Source organism: Lissotriton helveticus, chromosome 9 (assembly GCF_964261635.1).
Source record: "Lissotriton helveticus chromosome 9, aLisHel1.1, whole genome shotgun sequence".
Lineage (NCBI taxonomy): Eukaryota > Metazoa > Chordata > Amphibia > Caudata > Salamandridae > Lissotriton > Lissotriton helveticus.
The window spans coordinates 911,991,492-912,011,117 of record NC_136070.1 but is presented as its reverse complement, the minus strand read 5'-3'; the positions used below and the strand labels follow the sequence as shown (position 1 = coordinate 912,011,117).

The 19,626-nt window shown below is 49.1% G+C and overlaps 1 protein-coding gene across 1 annotated transcript in view; it reads right to left on the bottom strand.

Moving 5' to 3' along the window:
- The window catches only part of LOC144781988 (N-acetyllactosaminide beta-1,3-N-acetylglucosaminyltransferase 2-like), a 133,226-nt gene extending 114,379 nt beyond the window's left edge, over positions 1-18,847 (bottom strand). The window contains exon 1 of the mRNA XM_078661088.1: positions 18,706-18,847. The gene's annotated coding sequence lies outside the window, so the exon portion shown is untranslated. The remainder of the gene's footprint in view (positions 1-18,705) is intronic.
- Between the last annotated feature and the right edge of the window lie 779 nt (positions 18,848-19,626).

The window sequence follows — 19,626 nt, the reverse complement described above, 5'->3', positions numbered from 1 at the left end:
GATAAATGGGCAGTTGGAGATAGAGAATGCAAGAGGCAGGAGAGAAGCTGATTTGGAGATCAAAAGATTAGAGTTTGAAAGAGAGAAGTTAGCTTTTGAGCGTGATACCAAGTTGAGGGAGTTGGAGCTCCAAGCTAAAAAGTTAGAATTGAATCCCTCTGGTGGCAGCGTCCCATCTGTGCCTGCAGAAAGTAGGTTTTATTTTCCCAAAGATGTGATCAAAGATTTTCAGAAGAATGAGGATATTGGTCAATGGTTTAAAGCATATGAGTTAGCATTGTTGGCCCACCGGGTCCCTGAGAAGGATTGGGGAGCGGGGTTGTGGGGTCGCTTTGTGAATGAGGGAAGAGATACCCTGTTAGACATGCCTGTTGAGAATAGGACGTCTTATGCTCATATGAAAGATGCTTTAATGTTAAGGTATGGCCTAACCCCAGAAAAGTACAGACAGGCCTTTAGAGAATGTAAGAAGTTGCCTGGTACCACGTGGGTGGAGTATGTGTCATATTTTTGCAGAGCCATGGATGGTTGGGTAAAGGGCAGCAAAGTGGAAAGTTATGATGCTCTTTATGATTTGTTTGCTTGGGAGCACTTGTCTAATAACTGTTTTCCAGAGCTGCGCCAGCACCTTATTGATAGCAAGATATCTAACCCTAGAAAACTTGCTGAAGAGGCGGACCGCTGGGTCAGTACCAGGGTCCACAAGGGTCCAGTGGGAGACTCAGCCAAAGGTGGGCAGGGTCCCCAGCAGAAGAGTGGGGGGGACAAGGGTAAACAGAAGGAGTTCCAGAAAGGGCCCCAAAGTAATCCCCAAGGGAACCAAGGGAAGGGTTCCCAGCCTCCCCCAGATAAGAAATCAGAGGCCCCGACAGGTAAACCTGGTCGTAGGGGCCCCATGGCTTGCTTCGCTTGTAAGCAGGTGGGACACCGTTTTTATGATCCTCAGTGTCCCTTGAAGAACTCTAGTGCACCACCCGGTGCACCACCACGTGCCGCCCCCCGTCAGTTGGCTAGTGTAGCTCTGGGAGGGGAGGAGATGGTTGCCCATGGTGGGGAGGGCCCCGCAGAGATGTCCCTGGTCTCTCTAGGAGACATGGAATTGGTCCCGCCACCCCCTCTGCCTAGTAACACTAAAAAATATAGGCAGTGGGTGACCATTAATGGCCATAGAGTGGAAGCTCTCAGAGACACCGGAGCGAGTGTGACAGCTGTCAAGTGTCACTTGGTGTCCAGAGAGCAGGTTGTTCCCCACGCATTCTACCCTGTGATAGCTGCTGACAACTCCCAGAGAGAGTGTGAGGTAGCTCAAGTTTCCTTTGAATGGGGGGGAGTTTCAGGTACTCTTCAGGTTGCTGTGAGGCCCGCCATGCCTGTTGATTGTCTCCTGGGCAACGATTTAGAAGACTCCCCTTGGGCTAAGGTGGAGAGGGAGACACATTTGAAAATGTTGGGTGTGCCAGAGTGGGTGTGTGCAACCACTCGATCCATGACAGCAAGTAAGGGTGTTGATGGGGTTCTGGAGCCTGAAAGTATGGCCCAGGACCCAGCTGTGAAGAGAAGAGGCAGGGGGCGCGGGAAACCGTCCCCCGTAGTTCCTGTGGTCCAGGAGGAGGCAGACCTTGAGGGGTATGCCCTGGAACCCACAGGGGAACAAGTTGCTGAACTGGGAGACCTGCCCGAGCTGACCCATTGGCAGCAGGATGGTGGTCCCTCCAGGGAGGAATTCTGTGCAGAACAGAAAGAGTGCCCTTCTCTTGTGGGTATGAGGCAGCAGGCCTCAGCCCAAACCTCAGGTGATCAGCCAGGGTCACATTTTGTTTACTGGGAGAACGACCTCCTGTATAGCGAGCCTAAGGCTGCTGAGCCTGGGTCAGCCCGTGTGCTGGTGGTACCCCAGCGCTTCAGAGCCTTCCTACTGGGTTTGGCTCACGACGTTCCTTTAGCTGGACATCTGGGGCAGGACAAGACCTATGACAGGCTTGTCACCCATTTCTATTGGCCTCAGATGCGAAGGGACACAGATGTCCATTGCAAGACCTGTCAGACTTGCCAGGCAAGTGGGAAAAGCGGGCGGAAGCAGAAGGCTCCCCTCCAACCTTTTCCCGTGGTCAGTACCCCCTTTGACCGGGTGGGGATTGACATTGTTGGGCCACTGGACCCCAAGACAGCCCTGGGCAACAGGTTCATCCTGGTCTTGGTGGACCATGCCACGCGGTACCCGGAAGCCATCCCTCTCAGAACAGTGACTGCCCCCGTGGTGGGACGGGCACTGATGGGTGTTTTCTCCCGAATGGGGTTCCCCAGAGAGGTGGTGTCAGACCGGGGCACCAACTTCATTTCCAACTATATGAAGTCTCTGTGGAAGGAGTGTGGGGTAACTTATAAGTTCACCACTCCTTACCACCCTCAAGGTAATGGGTTGGTTGAAAGATTCAACCGTACCCTTAAAGGCATGATCATGGGTCTTGAAGAACCAATGAGGCGTAAATGGGACGTCCTCTTGCCATGCCTGTTGTTCGCTTACCGTGAGGTGCCACAGAAGTCTCTAGGGTTCAGCCCCTTTGAGCTTTTGTATGGTCACCCGGTAAGAGGACCTTTAAGTCTGGTCAAAGAAGGCTGGGAGCAATCTCCCAGGAAACCTCCCCAGGATGTATACAGTTACATGCTGGCCTTTAGGAACCAGACTAGGCGCTTCAGGGATCTTGCTCAGGCAAATCTGGAGGCCAGCCAGGAGGAGATGAAGCGGTGGTACGACCAGAAGGCCACTCTGGTAGAGCTTCAGCCTGGACAGAAAGTTTGGGTCATGTCCCCTGTGGAACCTTGTGCGCTCAAGGACAGGTGGACTGGACCATTTGAGGTTGTGGAGAAGAAGAGCGATGTCACCTACCTGGTGGATTTAAAGTCTCCCAGGAACCCCTTGCGGGTCCTGCATGTCAACCGTTTGAAGCCCCACTTAGAAAGGTCCGAAGTGGGCATGCTCCTAGCTACAGATGCTGGAATGGAGGAGGAGAGTGAGCCTCTTCCTGACCTCCTGTATGCAAAAGAGCAAGATGGGTCAGTGGATGGTGTTGTCCTCTCTGACACACTGACCCCTGAACAGCAGCAGGATTGTCGCCATTTGTTGGGGCAATTCCCTGATCTGTTTTCCTTGATTCCTGGTGTTACTCAGTGGTGTGTCCATGATGTAGACACCGGGGACAGCACTCCTGTCAAGCACAAGGCTTACAGAGTGACTGACAAGGTCAGAGCATACATCAAGGAGGAGGTCTCCAAGATGTTTGCCCTAGGGGTGGTTGAGTCCTCTAGCAGTCCTTGGGCCAGCCCCGTGGTCTTGGTTCCAAAGGCTGCAGCGCCTGGTGCTTCACCGGAACTTCGGTTCTGTGTGGATTACCGAGGACTCAATTCAGTCACCAAGACTGACGCGCACCCCATCCCCAGAGCTGATGAGCTCATCGATCGGTTAGGGGCTGCCCGGTACCTTAGTACGTTTGATCTAACGTCTGGGTACTGGCAGATCGCCTTGACCGATGGGGCAAAAGAGAGGTCAGCATTCTCCACACCAGATGGGCACTACCAGTTCCGGGTTATGCCCTTTGGGATGAAGAATGCCCCTGCCACCTTCCAGAGGTTGGTCAACCAGGTCTTGGCTGGACTGGAGGATTTCAGTGCCGCCTACCTGGACGACATCGCAGTGTTCAGCGCCAGCTGGGAGGAACACTTGTGCCACCTCCAGGAAGTGTTGTTGGCCCTGCGCAGAGCAGGCCTCACAATCAAAGCCAGTAAGTGCCAGATTGGGCAGGGTTCAGTGGTGTACTTGGGGCACCAAGTAGGGAGCGGCAAGGTGGCCCCCCTGCAACCCAAGATTGATACCATCCTGGCATGGGCACCGCCCAAAACCCAGACTCAGGTGAGAGCCTTCTTGGGTCTCACGGGTTATTACAGGAGGTTTGTCAAGGATTATGGTAACATTGTGCACCCCTTGACTTCGCTGACTTCCAGGAAGCAGCCCCGACTTGTGAACTGGACTGACGCCTGTCAGACGGCCTTTGACACCCTGAAAACTGCAATGTGCACAGCACCCATACTCCAGGCACCCGACTTTTCGAAAGAATTTGTTGTCCAGACGGACGCTTCAGAGCATGGCGTGGGGGCTGTTCTAGCTCAGGTGAATGAAGAGGGCCGAGACTTACCTGTAGCCTTCATCAGCAGGAGGTTACTTCCCAGGGAACAGAGGTGGAGTGCGATAGAAAGAGAAGCATTTGCTGTGGTCTGGGCACTGAAAAAGCTGAGACCCTACCTGTTTGGGACTCACTTCCGGGTGCAGACAGACCACAGGCCCCTCAGATGGTTGATGCAGATGAGGGGTGAGAATCCAAAGCTGTTGAGGTGGTCCATTTCCCTACAGGGGATGGACTTCACGGTGGAACACCGCCCTGGCACAGATCACGCCAATGCTGATGGTCTGTCCAGATTTTTCCGCCTTAGTGATGAGGACTCCCTAGGGTAAGGGTAGTTCTCCCCACATTTCAGCTGGAGGGGACACGTGTTAGACCTGGCATCATTGGCATGAGTCTCTCCTCCGTTTTTTCTGTTTGCCTCCTCTGTTTACGATGTTTTTGCTGGTATATGCTTTGGGCACTGTGCCACTGCTGATCAGTGCCACAGTGCAAGTGCTCCCTATGTGAAATTGCTGTATTGATTGACTTCCATGTTTGGCTTATTTGGTTTACTATCAGTCCCTAGTAGAGTGCACCAGGAGTGCCAGGGCTTGTAAATACAAATGCTGCTAGTGGGCCTGCAGCACATGTTGTGCCACCCACAAGAGCGGCCTAGTAAAAGTATGTCTGAAGGTCTGCCATTGCCAGACCACGTGCAGTCTGACTGTCACGAGGACTGCGCAAGTACACCTACTTGCCAGTCCCTAAACCTTCCCTTAACTTCATGTTAGTCACCCCTATGGTAGGCCCACGGGCAGGGTGCATTGTAGGCCTAAGGTAGGACAAGCCTGACAAGGTTGGCATGTCCTAATAGTGAATTACATCCATAGTCGTTTTTCACTATTGTAAGGTAACCTGCTCTCCATCAGTTAGAATGGGCTGCCAGGATTATTAATGCTATAATCCTAGCGGGCTCGGGGAGCATGGTGCAATGTCGAGTTTGGTATCCCTGAACTCAGGGTTTAATAACGCATCCGTTTGTGGGGATGGTTTTTGGACTCTGTGTTTGAAAATAGCACTTTTAGAAAGTAGCTATTTTCTTGTCTAATTGTCTACCGGTCTCTGCTGGTTCTGGTGTGCGTGTGACAGGAGCTGGGTGGCTCCAGAGAGTCTGAATGAGTCAGTGTGGGATGAGTGGGGCATTTGCATTGAGAGTAGGGGAGAGTAGCTCTTGATAGCCTGCCCTGCCTGATACAATGTTGGCTCCGCCCCCCTGCCAGGCGACTGATGACTCTGTGCCTGCCTGGGACTTTCCTGGCCCGCCTCCTGCCGGGCAGCTGATGGCCCTGCCCCTGCCAGTGACAATGCTGGCTCCGCTCCTGCTGAGCGGCTGAGGACTCTGCCCTGCCCAGTGAATAGGCCAGGTGCTCTGGCCTGGCAACACCCACAACAAACCCAGGATGGGGGGAAATTCCCCAGCATGGACAAAGGGATCAAAGCCAAAAAGGGGTATAAGAGAAGGACCCCTGAACCAAGAATTCAGATCACTTCTGACAAGGAAACCTGAACCAAGGACAAGAAGCCTGCTGATCTAAGGACTGCCTACCCCTTCTGCCAGAGTGCTGTGTGTTGGGGGAATCCTGCATTGCTTCTTTATTTTTGCCAAGGAACCAGGAGAGAGGAACTGTGTGTGTACTCTCACTCTTTGCTGAGAAAATCTCCAAGGGCTGGAAGAGTGCCAGTCTCCTGTTGAAGTCACAGGGCTAAAGGACTTCATCTGCTTAAAGTGCTATTTGCTGGAGTTTGCGAATCCAGCACCTCTGAAAGAATCCAGCAATCTTGACGCCGACGGACGCCGCCGAATCCAGCTCGACATCGTGAGTAACGGCTCCAGTGTCCCGCTTCCTCGACGCCGGCCGCCGGGCCCGATCGACGCCAGCAGCAACGCCAGTGAGTAGTGAGTTCGGCTCCAGCTCCAAGTGACCCCGTGTCTGCACCGCTGCTGATCGCATCGACTTCGAGCCCTCTCGACGCCGTGAGCGCTGCTCACTCTTGCAACATCGACATCGACGACGTCGTATCCTGCTTCATCCCGTGAGCGCTGCTCCCGCCTGACTTCGGTCGACGCCGCTGCAGATCGCCCCGACTCCGAGGCCCGATCGACGCCGAAGACGCGACGCCGGACATCTCGACGCCGCTGATCATCGAGTGCTTCACTTTTCCAAGGTACTGTGTTGTTGGGGTCTGTGCGACTCCGGGCTCGACGTAGCGCTCCTCGCGGTCGACGCCGAACCTTTGGATTAACTTTGCCTCGACGTCGTGTGACTCCCGTGTGGGTTACATTGTTGCCAAGAACTGTGTTTTAGAGAAGAAGAGTTGCTTTTGATACTAAAGACTTTTGTGCTAAGAAGAAACCGTGCTTGAACTATTATTTTTCCTTCCAAGAGTATTTATTGAGACTGTGGTATATTTTTGTCGTTATTTGGTCTTGTGCTAAGCCTTATATAAAAATACTTATTTTTATAATACTACTGTGTCGTGTCCATTTGTAGTGTATTCACTTTATTACTGTATGTGGTCATAAATGCTTAACGCACTGCCTCTGAGATAAGCCTGTCTGCTTTGCCAAGCTACCAAGGGGGTGAGCAGGGGTTATCTAAGTGTGTGATCTCCTTGCCCTGACTAGAAAAGGTGTGTCCCTATTTGTCAGAAGTGTATACCTCTGCCAACTAGAGACAGCCGCTTCTAACAATGACTAACCTCCTTCTTATCAAAGGACCAAAAACCCTGCCTTAAGTTGCAGTTATTAAAGAGCTTGCTGACAATTAGGAGCTCCCTGAGTGATGGTGTGTGTTTTGTAGGTGTGTGTGTGCACGTGTGTATTGCTGACATGCAATGCTCACATTCAATTAGGAGCTCCCTGAGTGATGGTGTGTGTGTTTGTAGGTGTGTGTGCGCGTGTGCACGTGAGTATGCATATGTGCACGGGTGTGTGTGCATGATCATTGTGTGAATGAACGTTCACAAGTGTGTATGAATGTGCGCATGTGAGTGAGTGTGCAAATGCATGGATCCACAAGGCATGAAAATGTATGTGCCACTCTAGTTCGTTGGTCTGCAAGGATTTTTTCATCATGCCCTCTGAGGCAATCATGGACCAGAAACAATGCTTACTGCATGTGTGAGTGAAAGCAAGTGAATGTCAGAATGCATATGTTTGTATCTGTGGCAATGTGTTGAAAGTGGTGCGTGCATGTGTGAGGGTAAGTGTGTGAAAGAGAGAGATAGTGTGCAAAAGGCCTTGAAGGGCTGGTGTCAATATGCAACAAATGTCAGCAACTCATTCTCCTGCTCATCTATGCAATCATAAACCAAAATGTACGTGTGTGTTTGTGCATGTGCACTCGTGTAAGTGTGTGTCTGTGCGCATTTGTGGAAGAATGCACAAGTGTATTAGAGTTTGAATGTGTGAATAATGCGTACACCACTCTAGCTAGGTGGTCTGGCATATTCGGCCTCCCATTAACATACTCACTGAAGCAAACATAAACTAAACCAAATCTTGTGTGTGAGCTGTAGGGTCTGTTTCTCTTGCGAAAATAAGAGGTGTGAAGCAAATGACCACATGGGAGTCAACCCCGAGCTCCCAAAGTGTCATTGCCTGCAGGGGAATGAAATCAAATCGTGATGCCTATAAAATATAACAGCTTAATGTAACACAAGATAAGTAACCTAAAAATCACTTGACAAATATGACATGTGTGTACAAACAAATTTAAAACAGAATAGCAACACAAAACACAAATATACAATTTAGACTGTAACGTAAGATAAACACACAAACATATAATGCTATAACGTAACATACTATAACATACTATAACGTCCCATAATTCGAAAAAACGCTCTGTCACAAACAGGCTGTGATGGTGAATGACATCATATGTTTTTAATAATTAACCCACGGAGTGCTGAGTGCTGAATTGCACATCTCACAACTGGCTCTACAGTCGTCTGCATATGTTTTGTATGTTAAAGGTCACTTCTGTGGTACTAGCGGCTGGAGTAGCTGACACTAGCCCTTTCCCATTTAACACTGTCCGGTCTTTGAGAAACGAGAGGGCTTTCACTCACAGCTGCTGGGGAGGGGCCCTGGGGTCGCTGGGGGCTCGGTGTAGGGCAGGGGGAGCCGGACAGTGGGTCCGCGGCACCTGAGAGCGGTGGAGAGAAGGGAGAGAAAGAATAAAGAGCCAGGGGGGCGGGGATGCAAGAGGGGGTTGGGGTAGGGAGTGTCCGCCGCCCACATAGCAGCATAGGAGCCAGCCAGCTCACTTTCATAGGCCGCCCCTCCCTGTCCCAGAGTTTGGTGCAGGAAAGTGAGGGCTGAGGCTGGACCAGGGGCGAGGAAGGCTCAGACTGATGAGGGGCAGAGAGGGGATGAGCACGGAGAGGGGCAGTGAGAGGGCTGAGATCAGAGCAGGGCAGGAGGGGCTGAGATTTGACCAGGGGGCGAAGAAGGCTTAGACTGACGAGGGGCAGTGAAGAATTGAGTGTGGGGCTGAGTATGGAGCCGGACAGTGGGAGGGCAGCGAGGGCTCTGAGGCTGGACCAGGGGAGCGAGGAAGGCTCAGACTGAAGAGCAGGGCAGTGAGGGAGGCAATATGGCACAGGGCAGTGACTGGGCTGAGTATGAAGCAGGTCAGTGAGAGGCTGACTGAACCTGGATGAGGGGGCCCCTCCATTGGGGCAGTGGGGGTGTGTGTGGAGCTGAGTTTTGAGGGAGCTGAGTCTGCAGCAGGGCAGTGAGTGGCGCAGTCTCGAGCATGGCAGTGAGGGGGCAGAGTATGAAACAAGGGTGTGATGGGTGAGCGTGGAACAGGGGGTAGTAGTTTTGAGGCGGTTTGGAAGTGAGGGGGCAAAGCTATAGTTGGTAACTGAGGGGCACTCGGGTTGTATCCGGACAGTGAGGGTGAACACAGAGCAGGACAGTTAATGGGCGCTTGCATAATCAAAGGGGGCAGAGAGGACGGGGCTGGGTCCCATGTAAATGTGATAAACCGGTTAAATGAATCGGCTCAGCGTGTACACAGGGGGGGGTGGGGGCTGAGCCTGAAGCAGGGCAGTGAGGGAGCTGAGTTTTGAACAGGGCAGTGAGGAGGGCTGGGTCAGTGGCGGGACAGTGCAGGGAGTATTGGGACAGTGCGGGTGCTGGGTCGTCTGCGGGCCGTTAAGTGAGGCTGATTTAGGAGCACGGCTAAGGGGGGCTGAGTAGGGACAGAGCGGCTAGATACTGAGCCCCAAGCAGGCTGGAAGTGAGAGGTCTGCTGTAGCAGGCAGGGCAGTGGTACCTGGACTGGGCAGAGGCAGGAGAGACCGTGGGGCCTATTCGGAGCTCTGTGAAACTCTGCCCCTCCTCTGCTGGCCATGCCCCCCCCACTCTACATCCTCACATAAAACCAAACCAAGTGTGTCTGCTGCGCCCCCTTCACGCCCCCCCCTGCTTTGCTGAAGCCAACTTTCCCTGGCGCACCTTACTTTTTTTTTTGTTCAGGGGGGGGTATTAGTATAAACTGCTCTCTCTCCTCCCTCCGCTCTCAGGCCCTCTCCACTCCCACTCTTGTTTCTTCTCAGAGGTCATTAGCAGCTGACGTTAAATAGATGAATACACTCCCCCCCCCAGCCTGTCTAACAAACCCCTCTTAATTAGGCGCCGACCCATTCTGACGGATGGGGGATGGTTAATGATTTAAGCAAAAACAAAACTTCAAAAAAAATATACTAGTTTCTCGACCCCCCTCTGTCTTTTGACTGCAGAGTGGGGGAGGCGTGTCTCCCGGCCATTGGAAGCGTGGCACGGACTGTTTATGGGGTGCATTGTGCCTTGTGGTTGTTTTGCAGATGCGTGTTTGTGTTCCTACCTCCCCGTCCTTCCGATACCTCAGGGCCCCACAGACAGCATCCAACTCCCACAAATGTAACTGAAAGTTCAATGTACCGGATGTGGAATCCTCGAGTGCTCGCCCTCATTTACTACAAGTCATTGTATATCGCAGACTCCCTCATTCTAGACGTGCCCCTCAATTAGCAAACTGTTGTTGGAAAAAAATGCAATGGTAGTTGGACGGTGGGGGTCAGCCCTTTTGAAGTGCAAATTTTAGAAGGAAGGGCCGCAGCGTCTCCTGTGAAGGGAGGAAAGGTTAATTTAAGAGTCGGCCGTTGGTCCGGGAAGGGGTGCAGTGGTCCCTGATGGGGAAGAATCAGAAACAAGACTGAGCTTCCAAGTAAGCTACTGCCCGGCCGCCATCTTCGGCGGAATGAAACAAAGCAAACCTTGGCAAAAAAAAAAAAAAAACAACCGCCCACCGCCGCAATGACGTTGTCAAAGGGGCAGGATGAGAAAAAATCGCAGGAACGCCCACCAATCGTCTCGGGAAATGACGGACAGTTCTCTCTTCCAATGGCTAGCCTCCATTTATGGAGCTAGCCAATGGAACAGAGAGGCGGGACTTTTGTCCATACTAGTAAACAAAGGTTTTCGCCCTGCGCGAAAGTCTGCTGCGCAGCTTTCGGCGAGGCGAAACCTAAAAAGGAAAAGTGAGTGGAGTAAGTTTTAAGTTAAAAGCAGGGCCACTGGAATGATGTGATTCAGTTTTTAACATAACTATGGATATGTCACATAATCCATCATCTTCTGAATAATATGCAGATTTTAGCAAAAAAAACGAGGAGTTAACAAAGAGACGCATTTAAGTATATCTGTTTCTGGGGAAATCACATTTTAAATTTGTCACTCTAGTGTTAATTCGAGCAAATTAATTGACAGCAAAATCTGTCCACTGATAACACTCCCACAACTTATAGAACGTGGATGACTTTTATTTTTTGTTAATTATATAAATTGAATACTTGAAAAGGACTACTAACAGGCAATTGTCTCTAGACACTCTCTACTTGATCAATGGTATTCTTTTTTATCGACTATGGAAGGATGAAAGCCTGAGTCGGCCCTGTCAGAGTTTTAAAAATGTGATCTGACGACACCTGGGTTAGCAATGAGCCCAATTACAACTAATCTGGCCACTGTACTTTACAGTTTGGTTCGTGCATTCCTTTTATGTCAAAGTGAGTGCCTGTGCATTTTGCGGACTTGAGAACTAAGGGCCAAATGTAGGTAAAAGCAGTTTTGCAAGTCCTTAGTAGCGATTTTCAGGGAATCGCTATTAAGGACTCGCAAAATGCCCTGTAGGTAGGTACCTCAATATTTTTTGCGCTTCCTTAATTGCAAATTGCAAATTGCGATTCACAATCAAGGAATACCTTCCTATTCATTCCCATGGGCCTAGAGGCCCATAGGAAAGAATGGGAATTGCGCACGCAATTTGCGAGTACCCAATAGGTACTCGCAAATTGCATGCACAATTTCAAGGGTGCAAGGGTTCCAGAGGGACACCCTGTTGCACCCCTGAAATGTGCATGTGTGCACATGTGCTGCACATACATGCACTAAGGACATGAATGTGTGCCACAAGGCACTTTTAAAAAAACAAAAAAGTGCTTTTTTAAAGGAAATCGCAAATTACCATCAACTTGAAATTGGTGGTAATTTGCGATTCCTTAAGGCCAAATCGCACTTCCTTTTGTGCTTCTTACATTGCAGTTAAGGAATCGCAATTTGCGATTCCTTAAATGCAATCCCAAAATAGGGAATAGCAAATTTTGAGATTCCTTATTCTGCGAGGGGGTTTTTGTGTGCTACATTGCACACTGCTAATTTGCGATCGCAAATGTTAAAATTCTGGGGATTTCTGGGTTTGCGATCGCAAATTTGTCTTCCTACATCTGGCCTCAAATCACTAACAGGCGCTATCCTATGTAGAATGTAGTACAGGGATATGGTGCTCGTGAAATGGACAAGAATGACTGCAGCACTGCACAACAAATAGTATCACAATATTTGTTTTGGCGCATATTGAGAAGTACTATAGAAATGTAAAAAAAAAACACGTTCCAAAAAAAAGATCATAATAGCATCGGCCATCCTGTAAATACACCGTCATTTCCTTTCACACTACAAAGCGTATGATGTCCCGTCTCACGAGTGGTACATTTAAAGCCTAAAATAAAAATATACATCAGTCATTATTCCGCTAGGTCACGGGTTCACCCTGTCCCCTCTCCCCTGGTCCGAGTCGAGGGGATATCTACGTAGAATGTAGACAAAGACAGACGTTGTGTGTAGCACATTTCACTAAGTAACGAAAGACAGTCAGTGTCTAACTCAAATTGTATGAAAACCTGACTACAAGGTGGTGGTCTGCTTAGGGTCACACAAGGACAAATGGTGGAGCCCTAAAACCACGTTTCCCGAGTCAGTTCAGCCCCTTAACAACTTGTTACCCGGCAAAATGTTCAAACAACCCCACGCTGAGGAGGCTAACACTGGGGTGAAGCCATAAGGGCATGGTGGGTTGATGGCAGACCTCCTTGTTCTGAAAAAATGTGCCCCTTACGTGCAGCTCGCGGGAAAATGCCACTGTGGCAGATTAGCAAATTAGGCCTTGTTCATCTTCTCTTTATTTCACCGTCTTGTGCCCTTCACCGTATGATCTCTGTCTCTCTATCTCACCCTGGTCCTTCATTCATCACAAGTTCACCATCTCAAATGTGATTCTCGTGCTGTCCCTCTCTTCATTTCATACTATCATTCTCGTCCTTGCCCTTTATTCCTCATAGGATCTCTTCCGCAATTCTGCCTCACATCCTGCCCAACCATTTATTCCAGGATCTTCTCATCCTGACCCTCCAGTCACCATGTGGTTTCTGTATCTCCTGTTCTTCCCACTTTTTGCCCTCAATCATCACATGCTTTCTGTCTCTATCTTTCTTTCATTTCTTACTCCTTATATTCCTACCATGTGTGTTCATTCCCATCCAGTTTCACTTCACTCCCTGCTTTAAATGGGATTTTTTCAAAAGTTGAGTGGGGACGTGTGGGGAGGATCCTAAAATGGGAGTGACCACAGAACAGGCCCGGACTGGCCAAAGCGGGCACCGGGCAATCCCCCGGTGCGCCGCACGGGTGGGGGCCGGTTTTGGGCCCCTGGGGGCCGTTTTTGTTACAGGGCCGTTTTTGCAGTTCCCAGTCCGGCCCTGCCACAGAAGCATAACTAGAAATTCTTTCCAAAAGGTGTGGTCTATGTAGTTAAGGACAGGGCCTAAACATGGGCGTCCGCAGGGGTAGCAAGGAGGGGCGCTTGCCCCCCCATGGCACCTCTCCTTGCCTCCCCTGCACACGCCCATGTGCACAAATGCTTCCCAGAGGGAGGCCTGGCGCCGGGCTCGTCCTCAGGCAGGACATCACTGATGTAGGGTGACCAACCGTCCGTATTTTTAGGAAGAGCTGTTCTCCTGCAAAAGGCCTCAGCTCCCTCTAAGCACAAGAGCAGCCCCACCCCGCCCATTATCATTCTGTGTGGGGCTGATTGCCACATACAGAATGACAATGGGTCAGTCTAGGCTGGCACAGCATGTGGCGGCCTCCTACAACCTCAGGGCAGGGCATTCTGTCACATGGAAGTGCAAAAAAACGCCCATGCTGCAGCTAAGTGAGAATCCAGTTAGCCAAAGGAAGGCGGTGAAAGAAGTTGAAAGGAAAGGATTATAGTTATAGCATAGCAGCCATGGTTGCTGCTTTTTTATTTTATGCAACTAACAACTATGGACAAAGCCAATAGTTCTGGCTTGTTGTAGGTGTAACGTTACTTGTTCTGAGTGTAACGTTACTTGTTGTATTATATATCTGGATGCAATGACAGAAGCAACAAAAATGCCAGTCGAGCGGCACATTATATTAAGCACAGATTTTTAGCTTATGTGTTTTAAGCCAAGCATTTAATTACATCAAACACCCTTTAGGAGAGACCCCCTAGTTTTTTCATCCCACTTAAAGCTCTGGAAACAACACCATGTCACAGTCGCTCCATGTCAAGGCACTGTGCATCATGCATGACTCATACCTTCCACTTTTTCAGATTGCCTATGTGCAGGGACATAGTGAACCCTGCTCCACCCCACCCCTTGCTTTAGGAACTACAGCAAGGGTGGAGTTATTGATGGGTCTCATAATTATTGTGAAACGGTGAGTGAGTAAGTAAGTGGAGGGATGGGTGGATGGATGGCTGGATAGATGAGTGAAATGATCGATGGATGGATGAGTGAAAGGGTGGATGACGGGCGAGTGAATGGGTGGATGGATGAGTGAAATGATGGATGGATTGATTAATTGATAAGTGAACGGGTGTATTGATGAATTGATAAGTGAAAGGGTGAATGGATGGACGGATGAGAGAAAGGGTGGATGTAAGGCTGGATGAGTGAGTGAAAGGGCGGGTAGATGGACAAAAGGATGGATAGATGAGTGAAAGAGTGGATGGATGAGTGAAAGGATGGATGAATGATAGGTTCAATGGATGGATTCATGAGTGGATGAGTAGATGGATGGGTGGGTGGATGGAAGGATGGATGATTAAGTGAAAGGGGAATTGAAAGAGGAAGGGGGATGGGTAAATGGATGACTGAATAGGTGAATGGCTGGATGGATGAGTTAATGGATGGATGGGTGGAAGAGTGGATGGGTGAGTGCACAGATGGATAGGGTCAAATAGTGGATGAATGGATGATGGATGAGTAAAAGGGTGGATTGAGGGATGGATGAGTGAAATGATGGATGGAAGGAAACGTGATGGATAGGTTTTTAAATGGATGAATATGGACATGGATGGGCACACAGATGGAAGGACAGAATGAATGGTGAAAGACTGAATGATGGATGAAAGTGTGATTACACATTGTAAGCCCCATTATCTTAAGCAACATTTCCTATACATTGACTTTCCCATTTATATGAGTAATTGTCTCTATATAATATGTGTGTGTTGTAACGCACTCCAAAACTCTGCCCCACATACTTGGGATGAGTAGTACTATAGAAGAAATTAAATACACATGAGAGAGGGTCTATGTGAAGATGAACGGTGCCATTGGAGGGTGGTATCAAGGCCAGACTGGCCGGACCGGGCATCAGGCGTTTTCTCTGGGAGCTGGAAAGGTGGGGGCGGTTTTGTTACCACAAAAAGACCTGCACTTTTGCTTAAAGCTGCGCGTATACTGACAAACCATGAAGTGCACAGTTGTCTCAACCTAATATAAACTTATTTTCACTTGTACTTTAGTGGTTGTCTATTTACTTACTTATATACTATTGCACAACCTTCTCTGATGTGTCTGTAAACCTTAACTTTTGTCCTGAATTTTGAACTCAAGTCCTGAATTTTTGTCCCGAATTTGGACCCTTTGTCCTGAATTTTTACACTCACTATCCTGAATTTGCACCCATGCCAGTTGGTCACCCTAGGCCTCACGGTGACACCTCCAGGTGCCAGTGGTTGGGGGGGGCGGTGAACCTCGGTGTTCAGATGGAAGCAGGGGGCTACCAATGACAGAGGTGACAAGTGCAGGCGCCCTGCAACCCACTCATCACCACCACATGCAGGAAGAAAAGAATCCGATCAGCTCGTCGCCCCAACTTCAAGAAAAAACCCTTTCAGACGCCATGGAAAGGCAGCCGCATTTGCTGTCTGCGAGTCTGTCAGCGTAGATTTGTACAATAAACCCATTTGAAAGGGAAACTGCATTAAATGTCTGCCCCATCACGGTCACCACTCAGCGTCTTCAATCCCTCGTTCACCCCTCTTTTAAACCTCACGTCAACTCATCTCCCTCAAATTTCGGGAGGGGGGGCTAATTCATCCAGCCAAAGCCATGTGCCGGGTGGAGATGCAGGGGCTCTAAGTAGGGGTGAAAACACAACAAAGCCTCATTACCAAGTAAATGGTCTTTTAAAGACCTGTGTGAAGTACTCAGGTGCGGCTGTGTGTTTGTGGTGGTGCTGGGAAGCTGTCTCAGCCAGGCACATACATTCTTATAACATTCACACCCCTCAGAATGACAAATCACCACTTCTAGCTGCCTCGTCATGGGGTGGGAGTGGGAAGATGTGCACAGCAGGGGGAAAGGGATGGCCAGTGCAGGTGACGCTTTTCTTTTGTATAGGAATTTCTGCTGGCATCATAGCCCCGGGTTTGCTGTCTGTGCACTTGTATAGATGTGTATGCCATACAAGTGCACAGACAGCACACCCTGGGCTATGACGCCAGCAAGAATTACTTTACAAAGGAAAAGTGTCACCTACACTGCCATCCCTTTCCCCCTGCTGTCTGTGTTCTTGTATGGAATACACATCCACGGCGCTGCTCACCAGATAAATGGTGAACAGGGCCATGGATCTGCCTTTTTTTGCATCCAAGGGCACCGACGAAGAAGCAGAGGAGGCCCAGGCAAGGAGAATCGAGGAGACATTTGACCCACACCTATCTAGAAAGTGAGACCTTCGGGAGGGGCTGGATGCCAGGACGACAGTGCTGCTGATCAGCCCGACTCCACTGAATAGTATCAGAAGAGCAGGCAGCAGTTTTTAAGTAAGTTCCAGTAATTTTAATGCATTCTACAGCATCACCAGCATTACCTACTGGCTGCATATCTAGATTACGGTGTTTTAGACTTACATGCATGGAAACTTCAAGGAGGACAGTCCCCTCCAAATATGCAAATGTAGTGTAAGCTTGTAGGGGCAGATTTACAAGCCCCTTGGGACACTTTTTTGTCACTTTTCCCATGTTAAAAGTGACGCAAAAGTGGCGCAGGGGGCTTGTAAATATGCCCTGTAGCGTTCAGCTTTTGGGATGCCAGTGGGGTCATTTTAGGGTTCAGGGTGGGTATGGGTTTTGGGGTGGCAGGGATAATTTTAGGGTTCAAGGTGGGTATGAGTTTTGGGGTGCCTGAGTTATTTTAGGGTTTAGGGCGGGTATGGGTTTTGGGGTGCCAGGGGTAATATTAGGGTTCAGGGCGGGTATGAGTTTTTGGGGGGGGCAGGAGTAATTTTAGGGTTCAGGGTGGGTATGGGTTTTGGGGTTACCATTGGGGTAATTTTAGGGTTCAGGGTGGGTATGGGTTTTTGGTTGCAAGGGGGGGACATTTTAGGGTTCAGGTCGGGTATGGGTTTTGGGGTGCCCAGGGGACAATTTGAGGGGTCAGGGCGGGTATGGGTTATGGGGTGCCAGGGGGCTAATTTTAGAAATGAGGGAATGTAGGAGTTTTAAGGGGCCAGGGGGTATTATTAGGGTTCTTATGTGTGCTCTAATTGTTGTCCGGTTTCAAATGCAGAATCACCACTTTTTTTTCTCAGCTTGGCCTGAGAATTACCCAATCCTGAGTGTCTACCATTTTAGCCCCGCCCCTATTGATTAACATTAGCCACGCCACTTCCTTTGCCAGGTTAGCCCCCCACTGAAAAAATTTCTGCGGATGCCCATGCGCGTGTAAACTATTAAAATGCTGTGCTTCACACAGTGTGCTACCGGAAGAGTATTTGGTGTGCCTCACTGTACGCTTTCTGTTATTGTACCAAAACATGTAACACAACAACAGACAGAGACATAAAACAAGCCAGACCTATCGGCATTGCTAATACTTGATAGCATTGTCCAATAAATGAGCTACATCATCAATGATTTATTGTGCATTATTAGAAATGAAAATGTGTAAATCCATTCACATAATTTCTCCTACTTTTATAGAAAAATGAGATTTCCACAAGGCAAAAACTCGCCCGAAAAAAAATCACAATTTTGCAGTTATATACAAACATATGGATAAAAAAAGCGGACTCCATTTTCCAAACATGAAATATTGGTCTTTGTTTAACTCAAAATCAGTTAGTCTGTTTGTTTTAAGCAGCATAAATATTGCCACAACCGGTAGCTTTATTTTTAAGGGTTCCCCGTGTATTCGAATTTCTTTATTAAAATATCTAAGGCTTATGTAAAGTGATTTTCAAGGAATTAATTATTTTTTGCACATTGTTTCGCAGTTCTTGTTCTACGTTCTAGCCCTGATGCAATTATCTTTCAGCGGAATGAACTGGAGTAAAATGTGCCGGGTGCCCATGCTGTATCACGCATGCCGCAAGAACGGTAAAGTAGGTTTGCCCGATTTCTGCCCCAGCCCCAAGTTTTGGACAATGCCCTCAGGTTACATTGTTTCTTTGCATCCCATATCCCATAATCCCTTTCATTGACTTATCTGCATAGTGAGCTGGCCTTGCCATCAGGGGCGCAACCTTAAGCAGACAGCCACGAGGCTCCGGAAATTTGTAGCGGCTTTACATGCGCTTTTTTCTGGACTTCTTTTTTTTTATTTAGTCACGACTTGGCATTGGTGCTAATGTCTTATTTTTACTCGACACGACTTTGTGAACCGCGGCCCTCTTCCTGTCACTGCCTGTAAAACGGAAGCATGCAGAAACCCTTAGCACCGCTCCGCCCCGTCTGTAAACATCTGCTTTATTCTTAGGGAATGGAAAAAATCATATTCGGGCGGTCGTACAGGAAACCGTCGCGGAGGGATTCACTGACGCTGACGCACCACTCACCTCGGAACAGAAGTTTAGTGACGGGGCGGGGGCCAGCGTCCTGGGGTCCCTGACGTCCAGCGAATGTTCCAGGCAGGTGCTGCTCCTCGTGAAGGTTTCTCTGTAATGCCGCTCGCTCGTGCCCTCCTCCTGGGCGCGCCCCTTGCTCTGTCTTAACTAGCCTCTCCTCTCTATCCAGCCCCCGCTGCCTGCTGCGCGCATAGTTTCCGCCTCTCTGTTTTTTCCACCTCCTCCCAATCTAACCCTGTTCGCCTCCTCGACTTGTCCCTCACTTGTCTCACTCCCTCCGTCTTCTTCGTTTTCGCCCCATATTGTTGCCCTCTCTCCTTGTATTCCTCCGTATCTCTTTACCCCCTACTTTCCTGCCCCAGCTTATTTCCTTTCTTCTACACGTCTTCTGTTTTTTTGCCTCTGCATATTTTCTCACAAGTGTCATTCTCTGTTTCTTTCTCCTTATCTCACTCCCTTCACGCGTCGTCCTCTCATCTTTAATTTATTCATCCTCCTTTCTCTCGCTCTCAATTTTTCTTTCCTCCGGTTTACTCTTCTGTTGCTCTTTTCTTTCATCTTTCATTTGACTTTAACATGTTTGCTGGCTTTTCCCTATCTATCCCCTCACACTTTTCTCATTGCATTTTGTACGTTAGGCTAATTTCTCCAACCCATCTCCCTATACCTATTTCCTCCACCTTTCACCTCTCCCTAACCTGCCTGCCTTCATACCTTCCTTCCACCGTTTGCATCTTTCTTACTCGCTTTCTTTGTCGTACATTCTGTTCAGTCTCTCATTTTAACTCTTTCATTTCATCTTTGTTGCATTCCTTTATTCACTATCTTAGGCTCCTATCTTGCCCTTTTTATCCTACTTTCTTTCTCTTTAATGTTGCTTGTTCTTTCTGTTTCCTTCACCTACCCTGCCCC